This window comes from Arachis duranensis, chromosome 1 (assembly GCF_000817695.3).
Source record: "Arachis duranensis cultivar V14167 chromosome 1, aradu.V14167.gnm2.J7QH, whole genome shotgun sequence".
NCBI classification, from domain to species: Eukaryota; Viridiplantae; Streptophyta; class Magnoliopsida; order Fabales; family Fabaceae; genus Arachis; species Arachis duranensis.
Genome location: NC_029772.3, coordinates 97,966,365 through 97,977,985, shown reverse-complemented (window position 1 = coordinate 97,977,985; position 11,621 = coordinate 97,966,365).

Genomic DNA, 11,621 nt, shown 5'->3' with positions numbered 1-11,621 from the left:
CACCCTTTGAACCATTCATCTTTGTGAGGTCCATTCATCTCTTCGGGAGTTCTTCGATCACCACCATATACACCTGGTATCGAACCAATGTCTGGACTAAAAAAGTGGTGGAAATGGTTGACCCTGCTCTTCGAGGATAGTACTCAAAGAAGGATCTGGCAAATATATATGGTCAAACTTCATTTCAGTCAATAATTATGATATGCTAATTAGTTAGTTAATTAGAATAATATATGGTTTATACAGATAGCTCATAGAAACAATGTGAACCTGGAAGTCCTCAAGGAAAATGTCAGCAATGAAATTAATGCACTTCCTTACTTTAAATAGTTAATGCAATTATGGTTAGAATGAGAAGTGACAATGACAAATTATGGTTTGAAAGTTGAACCAACTTGTTTCCAAAATTTTGAATAAACACTTTTATATATAGTGCAGAGAACTCAACTTAAGGGGAAAGAACTCAACTAACCAAATGATTATATGCACACCTGTGAAAGTGAATGGATGACTGGTGCTATTGCTACTCTTACATACACAGTAGCTGTTTGGGACAATGGTGTGATTTACAAACTTAGTAAAAAGAACACCCTTAAGCTATGACATCTTGAGCAGTTGGACATGAAGCTAAAGGGCAAATCCCATATGAGAGATGCATCATAGAATACATAATTAGTGGGGCAAAGATAAATGCAAAAGCATAGCAATTTCAGCAACCACAACTATTCCAGGAATGCACCAACAAGAAAGAATGCATCAAGGAAAAATACATACTATGTACGTTGAAAGTTATACACTTACCTATGTAGACAAACATGAGCTTGGCTATGTAACTTCTCTGATATTGCAGCCAAGTGAGCCACATAAATTTGGAATGAACTAGCATAGCTCAGAAGATTTAATCTTGAGATACCATAAACTGGAACACATGCATATCTTAAAGTGTTTTGAACACTAACATCATAAGTAGCTGAATGAAAATTGAAAGAAAGAACAAAAACAATTCATATATATTCATATTCAGAAACCAAATTCAACATTTAAACAATGTCAAAATAAACCAATCAACAATAAAATTCACATAAACAACATCAAAGAATCCATCGTGAGAAAAAAATTGGAAATAATCTAAATTAAATTATCACCTGTTATAGAGGCAGAACCGTGGATGACGAGTAGCATTTTAGGTAGAGAAACCAGCCGCGAGGGTCGGAGGCACGGCGCGGCAAGGGAGGCATGAAAGCACAGAGGCACGTAGGCACGACGCATCGAGAGACAGAGGTGCGGCGAGCAGAATACGAGCAGTGGAGCACACTAGGCATGAGAGAACAAGCAGAATACAATGGACGAAGCACAAGAGGGATACCGAGATGTGGAGGTGCGGCGAGACAGGACCGTGCGACAGATCCGAAGAGAGCTCAATAAAGAGGTTAGGGCTAGGGATGCGTGGGTGGGGGTGAAATGAAAAAGGGTCTTTTTAGAATTTTTGAAATATAGAAGTGTCCTGAATTAGGTTTCTTATCTCAAAAAAGAGAATATTCATTTTTTACCAAGAATATTTTGTTATCTTAAACGTTATTCTCACGCTAGGGACTTAATTGAAAAAAAATTTAATGTATAGGGATCCAATTGAAAAAAAAAGTATAGGGACTTAATTAAAAATTTGGTAAAACTATAGGGACCTGCAAAGTAATTAAACCTTAAGTTTACTTAAGTTGTGTTTATGGTTACATAAATTCTGTTATAATGTATTATGAATTTTGTTATAAGAGGATGATTAGTGAAGTTTCGTTATGATCTTATGATTTTCCTGAAGTCTGGTGTAGGACTTTATTTCTGAAGTTTATCTGCTGTCATTATGGTTTTGCTGAATTCTAGTATAAGAGTTTATTAGTGAAGGATATTAGTGGATGTTAGGGTCAATGCATTCAGTATATTTGTATTAGTTAATTTAATTTGTAGTGCTGTTTGTTAGTTTATTTTATTAGTGAACTTTATTTGTAAATTTTGTTGATGGACTGAATCTGGGGTTGGCAGCTGCCCTTAATAATGTTATGCTCAAGGCAAATCATCGAAACTGTGTACTTCACCTTTGGAAGAATTTCACAAAAAAATTTAAAGACAAAGAGTCCAATAGCATAGTATGGAGGTGTGCAAAGTTAACTACTAAGATGCAGTTCAATAACAACATGAAAAAGTTGAAGCAGATTAATTATCATGCATGGGAGCATATGATGAGATTTCCTCCATCATGTTAGTCAAAATCACACTTCAGTCATGGACCAAAAGTAGACAACATAACCAACAATATGTGTGAAGTATGGCTAGCCAAAACTTAGGAGGATGAAAGCCCTTATCGATATGGTGATTGGCAATAAAGTTAGGGGATTGCACCAAGTAACTTGTAGTAAGTGTGGAGAGAAAGGTCATTATCACAAGACTTGCAAAGGTGCACCTAAGGATTCAAATTGGCAGTCAAAGACTAAAAAGACAAAGAAGGAAAGCAAGACTCAATCAAAAACTTCTGTTAGAGCAACAACAAACAAACTAGGACAACAACATTATCCATTGGTTGCATTTGTTATTTTTTGTATTCTATTTTTTTTAATTATGTTAATTCTGCTAGATCTGTCTTATATTGTTGATTGCAAATTGCTGAATCTATATGTTATATTTGCATCATCATTTCCAGGCAAAGGCAAAAAAGAATAAGAAAAAGATGCCAAAAATGGAAGCCTTGCCCAATGTAGATTTTGGTGAAGAGATTGATTTATCTCAATCTGCACCTCCTAATGATGGACCTGTGAGTATAGGATTGTATTTGGTGACTTTTGTCTTGCTCATTTTTTATGCTGAAATGGTTCTTCTATCTTGTGCAGGCTACACAGCAAATTCCTGAACCTCCTGTAACCATTGTGAGGCCACCAATACCACCCACTCAAAACCATTTAGAGCCACTTGGACCAACTACCTCAGGGGCATCCAGAAGCTTGTTTACCTTCATGCCAACACCTGGTTTTAAGTCTCCAACTAACACTTGAGGAGATTTGACGCGAGCAAAACCATCGGTTAAGAATTCCTTCTTGGCAAAGGAGAAATATAACCTCGTTTCAAGTATAGCTCTCAACCGACAAGTGATGCTCGATCAGAGTTTACAATTTCTATTCAAACCGAGAGTAGTTAAACCTCGAGTCGTTCTCCCTAGGACGCAATTGAAGTGTTACACGCTTTTAGTTGTTAAGAGAAAAAAGGGGGTTTTCAAGCAAGAAATGAAAGATTAAAAGAACTAAGCAATAAAAGAACTAAGGAATGTCAAAATTGTAATTAATGCAAGCAAGGAAAAAATGAGATCAAAACTAGTGAAAATGCAAGGAATGCAATAAGGAGCCTTGACTTGGGAATGAGGATCAAAGGAATCCTATCATCGCCATAACCACAACTATGGTAATTATGATGAGTCAATCTCGCCTAGTCAACCCCAACCATCGAGGAGTAAGTCAAGCAAGCATAATTGACCTTAATTCATAAGTCCCAACCAACTTATCAAACTAGTTAATAAAAGACTAGCATCAATGAAAACAAGAGTCAACTAACTACCAAAGAATTATCACTAAATGTCGGACATTATGACTCTAGTATCCTAGGAACTCAAACCACAAGCCAAGATGTGAAAATCTACTCAAAATCTAAGGTTGCCATTTTCACAAACACCTTGTGTGCATAAAAGTAAAGTATGAAAAGTTGCAAAGGAAATCGAAAAGCTATAACCAACTATCAACAAAACCAAATATAAACAAGTAATCAAGTATAAAGAAAGCATAAAACACTAAATTCATCAATCAAAACTTCAAGAACTCAAAATTGCAAATATAAACAAAGCACTTGAACCAAGAGAAAATGAAAATAAAGACAATGTAATTAAAGAGGAAATTGAGAGTACTTACAAAAGAGTTGATCAACATCCAAATTTAAAGCTTGCTATAAAATGCTACAATTGAAATTGCATAAACCCTAAGAGAGCAATGCTACACTACTCCTACTCCTACTCCTATGGAAGCTTCCTCATCCTAAGAAAAACTAAACTAAAACCTAATTATAAGTGAGCTCTCCTCATATGTGTTGATTCTCCCCTTATATAGCACTTCAATTCAGTAATTCAGCCTTTCAAAATGGGCCAAAATCCCCCCAAAATACGCGCAGCACGTGTTTCATTAATGCAATCACGTGCAGGGACCTGTGCGGATGCACAAGCGTGTGCGCCCGCACACTCGGCTGAAAATTGACATGTGCGTACGCACAGGTGCTTGTGCGCACGCACAGATAGAAATCCTCACTCGTGCGTACGCACGCAGGGCTATGCGCACGCACACTTTGCTGTGTGTGCTTTTCCTTGTTTTCTTCATGTTTTCTCCCTTGTTCATGCTTTCTTCCACTTTTGGCCATCCATCCTTGCCTTCAAGGCCTGAAATCACTCACAAACCATATCACGGCATCGAATGACATAAAAGTGGGATTAATTTGCTCTATTAAAGCACAAAATTGCATGTTTTTACATTTAAGATCAAAAGGGATCAAACACAAAAGTATGCTATTTTGGTGCTTAAGTGTGAGTTCATATGCTAGAATCCATCCAAATTGAGTCAAAATATACCATCAAATATGGCCTCATCAATTCTTTCACACTTAAACGATAGCATGTCCTCATGCTAAACTAACAAGGAGAATGATCAAAAGGGGTAATCAATTTATTGAATGCAACTATCTATATGCATGCAAGTATGTAAATACTATCTATACCTATATATCTATCTATAGTATCTATATGAAATTGGTGAAAACAGACAATCAAATTCCCAAGCAAGTATAGACATTTAGGGCTAAGCAAGAAAAGAATTCAATACACCAAAATCTAAAGAATTGATCCAACTCATTAAAGCGAAACAACTTACAAGAATGCATGATAAGAAGCATGAAAACATAGAGTTGAGGAATTGAACCCTCACTAGGTGTGTATACACTCTGATCACTCGGTGTTTAGGGTTTCAATCACTCAAGTCTCTTCTAATCATGCTTTGAAGGAATTGCTTTTCATCTAACAATCAACAATAAGTGATGCATGAATGCAATTATCATGAGGACTTCATACGGTTGTAATGGGGTTAGGGTAAAGGTGGGATAGATATGGCTAAGTGGACTAAAATGGTTGAATCTTTGATTAGTTTAAGTCTCTACATCAACCAATATCAACCAAATCAAAACAAAAGGCAATCCTAACCTTCCATCAATTCTTTTTCACAATCACTCATGTATGATCATCATTCACATCACATATGCATTTCTTATTCATTTTCCTTCACTTAAGGGTACTTTCATCCCCTTTTTATGATGATAATGTGTTTTTTATATATATGGAAGTGAAAATGCATATGGTTTTAGTACCTCATACATGAATGCACCCATTTTCCAAAATTTTCAATAAATACCCAAAAGCAATATTTTCAATCACTACCAATGTTTCCAAATACTCCCTCATACTTAAATGAAACATACTTCTCCAACCTAAGCTAATCAAGGATACAATTCAAAGTTATTCATGGTTTTCTGCTTATGGTTGTGATGTGGTGATATTAAGAACAATGGGGCAAATAAGGCTCACAAGGGGTTAACAATGGTATATGCAAAGGGTAGGCTATATGGGAAAAGTAAGCTATACAAAGATGGCCTCAATCATGCTCAGTGCCATTCAAAACATCAATCATTAGAAATAAAGAATCAAGCAAACCAAGATCACACTCATAGAAGAGATATAACACACAATGAACAAAGTTAGCCGTTAAAATGTATAACCACTCAATATAGCTCAAAACTCACTTGGCAATTGTTCTTTAATCTTCTATGTTTCAAAGAAATTCATTCAAGCAAGTTAAGTTTGAAAAGAATAGTTTTCCAATCAATTCAATAGAAAGCCTAAAATTGTTGGAAAGTCATGTTTTTCACCAAAATTATTCCTATATATGTATGTATGTATGTATGTTGTGACGGATGCAAGATTTTTTTTTTTTCAAAATTTCCTAGTTCTTCTCCTAATTTTCAACAAGCAAAAAGTAACATGAACAATTAGGATCAAGATAAACTAGGCATAAGCTATTCACATCATCCAATCACAATCCATATCTATACTATGTACCATGTAATATCAAATGCAATATGTATATATATATAAAAGTATCCACAAAAGCATAGTAAAAACTGAAAATAACTAAATGAAAGTGTTCAGGAGAGAATATTTACACCCAAAATATCGCAGATCCTCCCCCATACTTAAGTCATGCACTGTCCTCAGTGCCCAAAATAATCAATCGGTGGGGGAGGGGGAATCAACCATGAGAAGCTCCACCGTCAGATGGTGGTGGGTGATGATGACGCTGATAAACAATGAGGGCTCTGGATGTCAGTGGAGTGGACTCAACCGCCGGCTGCTCAACTGCCTGGGTAACTGTCACGACTGCCATCTCAAGTGTCAACATGGCTTCAGCTGTCGGCTCTTCAACTCTAGGCTCCTCAGGTCTCCACTCAGGTGTCTGGACTGCCTGGCCAGCTTCAGTTGCTAGCTCCTCAGATGCAGGCTTCTCGGCGTCAGGCTCTGGTGTATCTGAAGGAGGTGGCCCAGGGTCGTGACCATCAAACTTCACCACTATCCACTGGAAGCGGCGAGCGTTGCGGCACTCAATGCGGTGCAAAGTCTGCAAGATCTCCCGACCCAGCTCATGAGGCGTCTGGAGTCGGGGTACGGGTGCGGGTGCTGAAGGAGGTGCTGAGGGCTCTGCTGCTGCTGATGTAGGCTCAGAGGTCTTCCTCTTTTTCTGAGGCGGTCCTTCGAAGTCTCCATATGGCAGAAATGGCTGCTTACTAGTATAAACAGATGTCCGGTTTGTTGGGCGTCTCTCTACACCAGATAAGGCTGCAAATTTGGTGATTAATGATGGAAAGGGAATGTTGAATTTCAGCTGTTGGTTCACTTTCATCATCGACTCTCTGATAAGGGGAAGAACAAAGATTCTCTTCCCCTCCAGAATAGCCCATTTTTTTGGACTCTGATATGTGTGGCATGCGTGCTCGGAAGAATGTAGTCGGCAATGATCTACTGCCAGATCCTTGCCTTTGGGTTGAGGTCAGTGCATGCAATGCTCAACGGAACTGCATTGTCTCCTTTACTGTACTCCCCTCTAGCCTCAGGCTGGCCTATCTTCTCCAGGACCACATCCAAAGAAATCTTGCCCGTTGAGACGTCCCTCATTACTTGAGTGTAAGCGTCGCGAGCCGGAGGAATATGCGAAATATCCAAGAGGGCCTCTAAAGCAGTATCAGAGGTGTCCAAGGTGACACCTCTTAGAAAAATAGTTTTGGCATCCCTCTTTAGGAGATTTGCGTAAAATTCTTTGACCTGGTGTTCATTTACTTCCACCGGGTCAGATTTTACAATGATAAAAATCAAGTCGGTTAAGGATCGCATCTGCATATTTCTCAGGCAATTTTAGCTTTCTCTCATAATGAAAGGCACATTTTTCTAATTTCTTATATTGCTCTTGGGTTTCAGAATTAATGAACGTGTCTGGTTGGTCACTTGGGGGCGCAAGAGGAGGACGAGCCAAAGGGTTGGCTTTTTCCTTCCCCTTGTGAGTCATCCTGAAGAAAGAAAAATAGAATACAACTCAGGAGAACAGATAAAAGTCATAGAAATTCAGAGGAGACAATCAAACAAATGAATTAAGAGCCAATGAGGTAAATAGATACTAAATCAAGAGAAAAACATCTATACAACAGTGAAATAGTCAAAAAGGAAATATGTTTCCCCAAATCAAGCAACCTAAGTAGCAAACGAATGATGGAACAAACAAGGAAAGCATATGCATGTCTTAGGTGCATTATGTAAGTGAATTGAACTAAAAGAAATTGATTTATTGCAATTGTGCCTTGAGGATTGAAAAAGTTTGTAAAAATTGACACAAAAGGCAATGATCAACTTGACAATTTAAAGCACCTGCTTATTCATAGAACAAAGTAGTAAAATGGTCATATAGTTAATCCTTGTTCCCAAAAGCAATGTCAGTTGAAATCAAATTCATTGCCCAAAAAGATTTACAAGGGACAAGTAATTGTACATGATCATTTATGTTCAAGAACACATGAATAAGCAGTTAGTCAATTCACCAAACAAACATTATATGTACTGCTGCAAGAAAGAACACTAAACAGATTACAGAATTGGAAGGTTAATGCTAGTTGGGTTTGTGAGCAAAAAGGAATGGGCAATCAACATATAATGCAGTGAATTAGCATGCTATGCACTTAAAGGTACCAAATAGAGTAATCAATATTATCAAATTCAATCCAATTTGGTCTCGAGAGCAAAATCAACAATGAACTGCAAGTTGGTAGGCCGAGAATGATATGCACATCAACAATTGACATCAAACAAGATAATCACAAGGCAAAATGAAATTCAGATTGATGTTTCAGCAAAAGGAGTTCGCAAAGTGCATTACCAAACCATCTTAGGCAGCATTCAAAGTCAACAGAGAATTTCACTATATGAAAATAAATTGTCAAATGAAAGCAAAATCCAAGCTCTTCTGCTGATCAGACAAAGAAACCAGACAAAAAACTTCATTCAGGCATTTCATCAAGCATAATGTGTGCAAAAATTACAAGTAGTCATCACAGTTCAATATCTATATTGCATCTTTCAAAGTGTAGGAAGAAGCAATAACATTCAATTTCAGCAACATTCACAATAATCCAGTCACATATATTCAGTCCAGAAATCACAAGCATGTGCGCCGGCACACTCGGCTGAAAATTGACCTGTGCGTACGCACAGGTGGTTGTGCACACGCTCACATGGAAATCCTCGCTCGTACGTACGCACGCAGGGCTATGCACACGCACACTTTGCTGTGTGTGCTTTTCCTTGTTTTCTTCATGTTTTCTCCCTTGTTCATGCTTTCTTCCACTTTTGGCCATCCATCCTTGCCTTCAAGGCCTGAAATCACTCACAAACCATATCACGGCATCGAATGACATAAAAGTAGGATTAATTTACTCTATTAAAGCATAAAATTGCATATTTTCACATTTAAGATCAAAAGGGATCAAACACAAAAGTATGCTATTTTGGTGCTTAAGTGTGAGTTCATATGCTAGAATCCATCCAAATTGAGTCAAAATATACCATCAAATATGGACTCATCAAGATTCATTAATGGATTAAAAGCACCAAGTGAAGACCCATGTATTTTGTTGGTCTATAAGTGAAGAGTCATATGTATCTTATGAACTCAATTAATTATCTTTTGGTTCCTTAATAGTTGTAAATGACAAGGCTAGTATATAAGTTAGACAACCGGCAATTTAGAGACATATTATTTTGCTATTGCATAGCACAAACAATCATACTTTGGTGCTAAGTTTATTATAATAGATTATGAAACTATTTTGAATTGTGTTTATAGCTCCATCTTTATTATCATATAGCACATATGAAAATCATATTGTACAGACTTTTTTTAATTTGATGAAACATATATTTAACTTACAATCATTGTATACCCATATTTTTATATTTTCATCCATCAAAATATGTGATTACACATTTGTAATATAATCTAATTTCTTTCAATACAATATCATCTCAGATTAAAGTGATAGCAAATTCATGAACATAAAACATAATATTACACAGATTTAGTTACATCTTGAAAGTATTACAACACAACATAATTATCACAAAATGTCACAGCTAAGGTTATGACAATTACTTAGGACATGTTCTAAAGACTACAGCAATTATGATACTAATTATACCCAAAATTATAAGGCTAAAACATCTGAAGTAATATCTACCACCTTGAGATCCAATTTCGTTTTGATTTTTCAAATTCAATTCCATCTCTAACTCTTTCATTCTATGTTCTACCTCCTTCAATCTCCTTTCCATTAAAATAGCATTGTTAGAAGTAATGTCCTCATCCATATTTTTGTGAACTAATACATCTAGCCACTTGAAATACTTGCAATGTGGGGTGGGTGCCTGGAAATAAAAAATTTTGATTGGTAAAAAAAACCAAAATTACATAAATTTTTCAAATTTAAGAAATATACAAAAAAATCAATACTTACATTGTAATTAGGGCATTCCAAGAAGAACCTATCCGGATTAAGTTCTGTGCAAGATTGGGAGAGAGTTGCATAGGACCCACAGTGATATTTTGGAGATATGAATTTCTTTTTTCTTAGCTGCCCAACTCTTCCAGAAAAAAGGTGCAGCACTTACTCTCTTCGCCAACACTATAACTACGCAGGTTGCGACTCCTAATTTCCGAAGAATGATCTCCATGGCTCATGGTGGTAGACAGTTAGGGTTCTACAGAAGAAGAAAGGAGAAAGAGGCGTTTAGGGCTCATCATATTCTGTGAAGTGCAGATAAAACACGAAATTATATTTTCAAAAAATTGTCAGGAATCGGGTTGGGTAATTCATTAATATGCCAATTCAAGCTGGCACTTAACGGACACATCACCATCTTAACTTACCACATATTTACCTTCCGTTAACCCCAAAAATAGATTATTGACGTAGGAGCTAATTTGTCTCACGAAAAAAATTTCAGAGGTCAGAATGTAGTTTTTTTTTCCCTAAGGGCCTCGTTGTCTTTCGCAAAAATTGTCAAAAGCCAGACCAGGTATTCACTCTATATATTACAATACAAAAAACAAAGAAAATTAAAAGTGTTAATCACTTAATATTTTTTTAAAGTTAACAATTCGAAAGAATAGAGATAGAATCATAAAAAGGAAGACAACATAATTAACTTAAGGTTGCTGAAAATGTTTAAGTTTAATTAATTTTTTTAAAACGAAAATAGATTGCCATTTTTTTCCAATCTTATTACACATGATTAATTTGTTTGACTTTTCATCTCTATGTATAAAATTTAAATTATTGTCCAATTTGAGTTAGTTTAATGATTAATTTGTTGAATAATGTTATACATTCAAGATCTTTATGAGCTAAATTTAATTAAGTTAAATAATAAGACTTGAAATAATATTAGTTATAACTTATTTTTAATACATTAAAATACTAATTTAGTTGAACTTGGTTAACAAAAAAACTTAAATATGTAGTTTATTGTACCACTAAAATCTTGGACGAAACCGAGTCATACCTCGGCGTAATGGCTCCATCCCAATAGTTCACTCACCAAAATCTCAAAACCAGTTCACTCACAAAAATCTAGGAAGAAACTGACCATTAAGCTACAAACCAAGCTATAAAACGGGTGAAGCCATCAATAGAAACAGACAAGACAGAAATACTTCATATCAAAAACAGCATACTTCGGAGCTATATCCCCAATCATATACACTCTTTATTTATTTTATTTTCTTACTGACTTGGGCGTCGGAGTCTCTTTTGCAGTACCATGCTCAGGTCCAGGTTCACAAGGATATCATCGACTCGGCCGAAGCTACCAGACATAGTGATGTTAACAGAGAGCCGACATATAGATCAGACAAAGTATCCTTGCAAGAACGTTTGGCGCCCACCGTGGGGCCGAA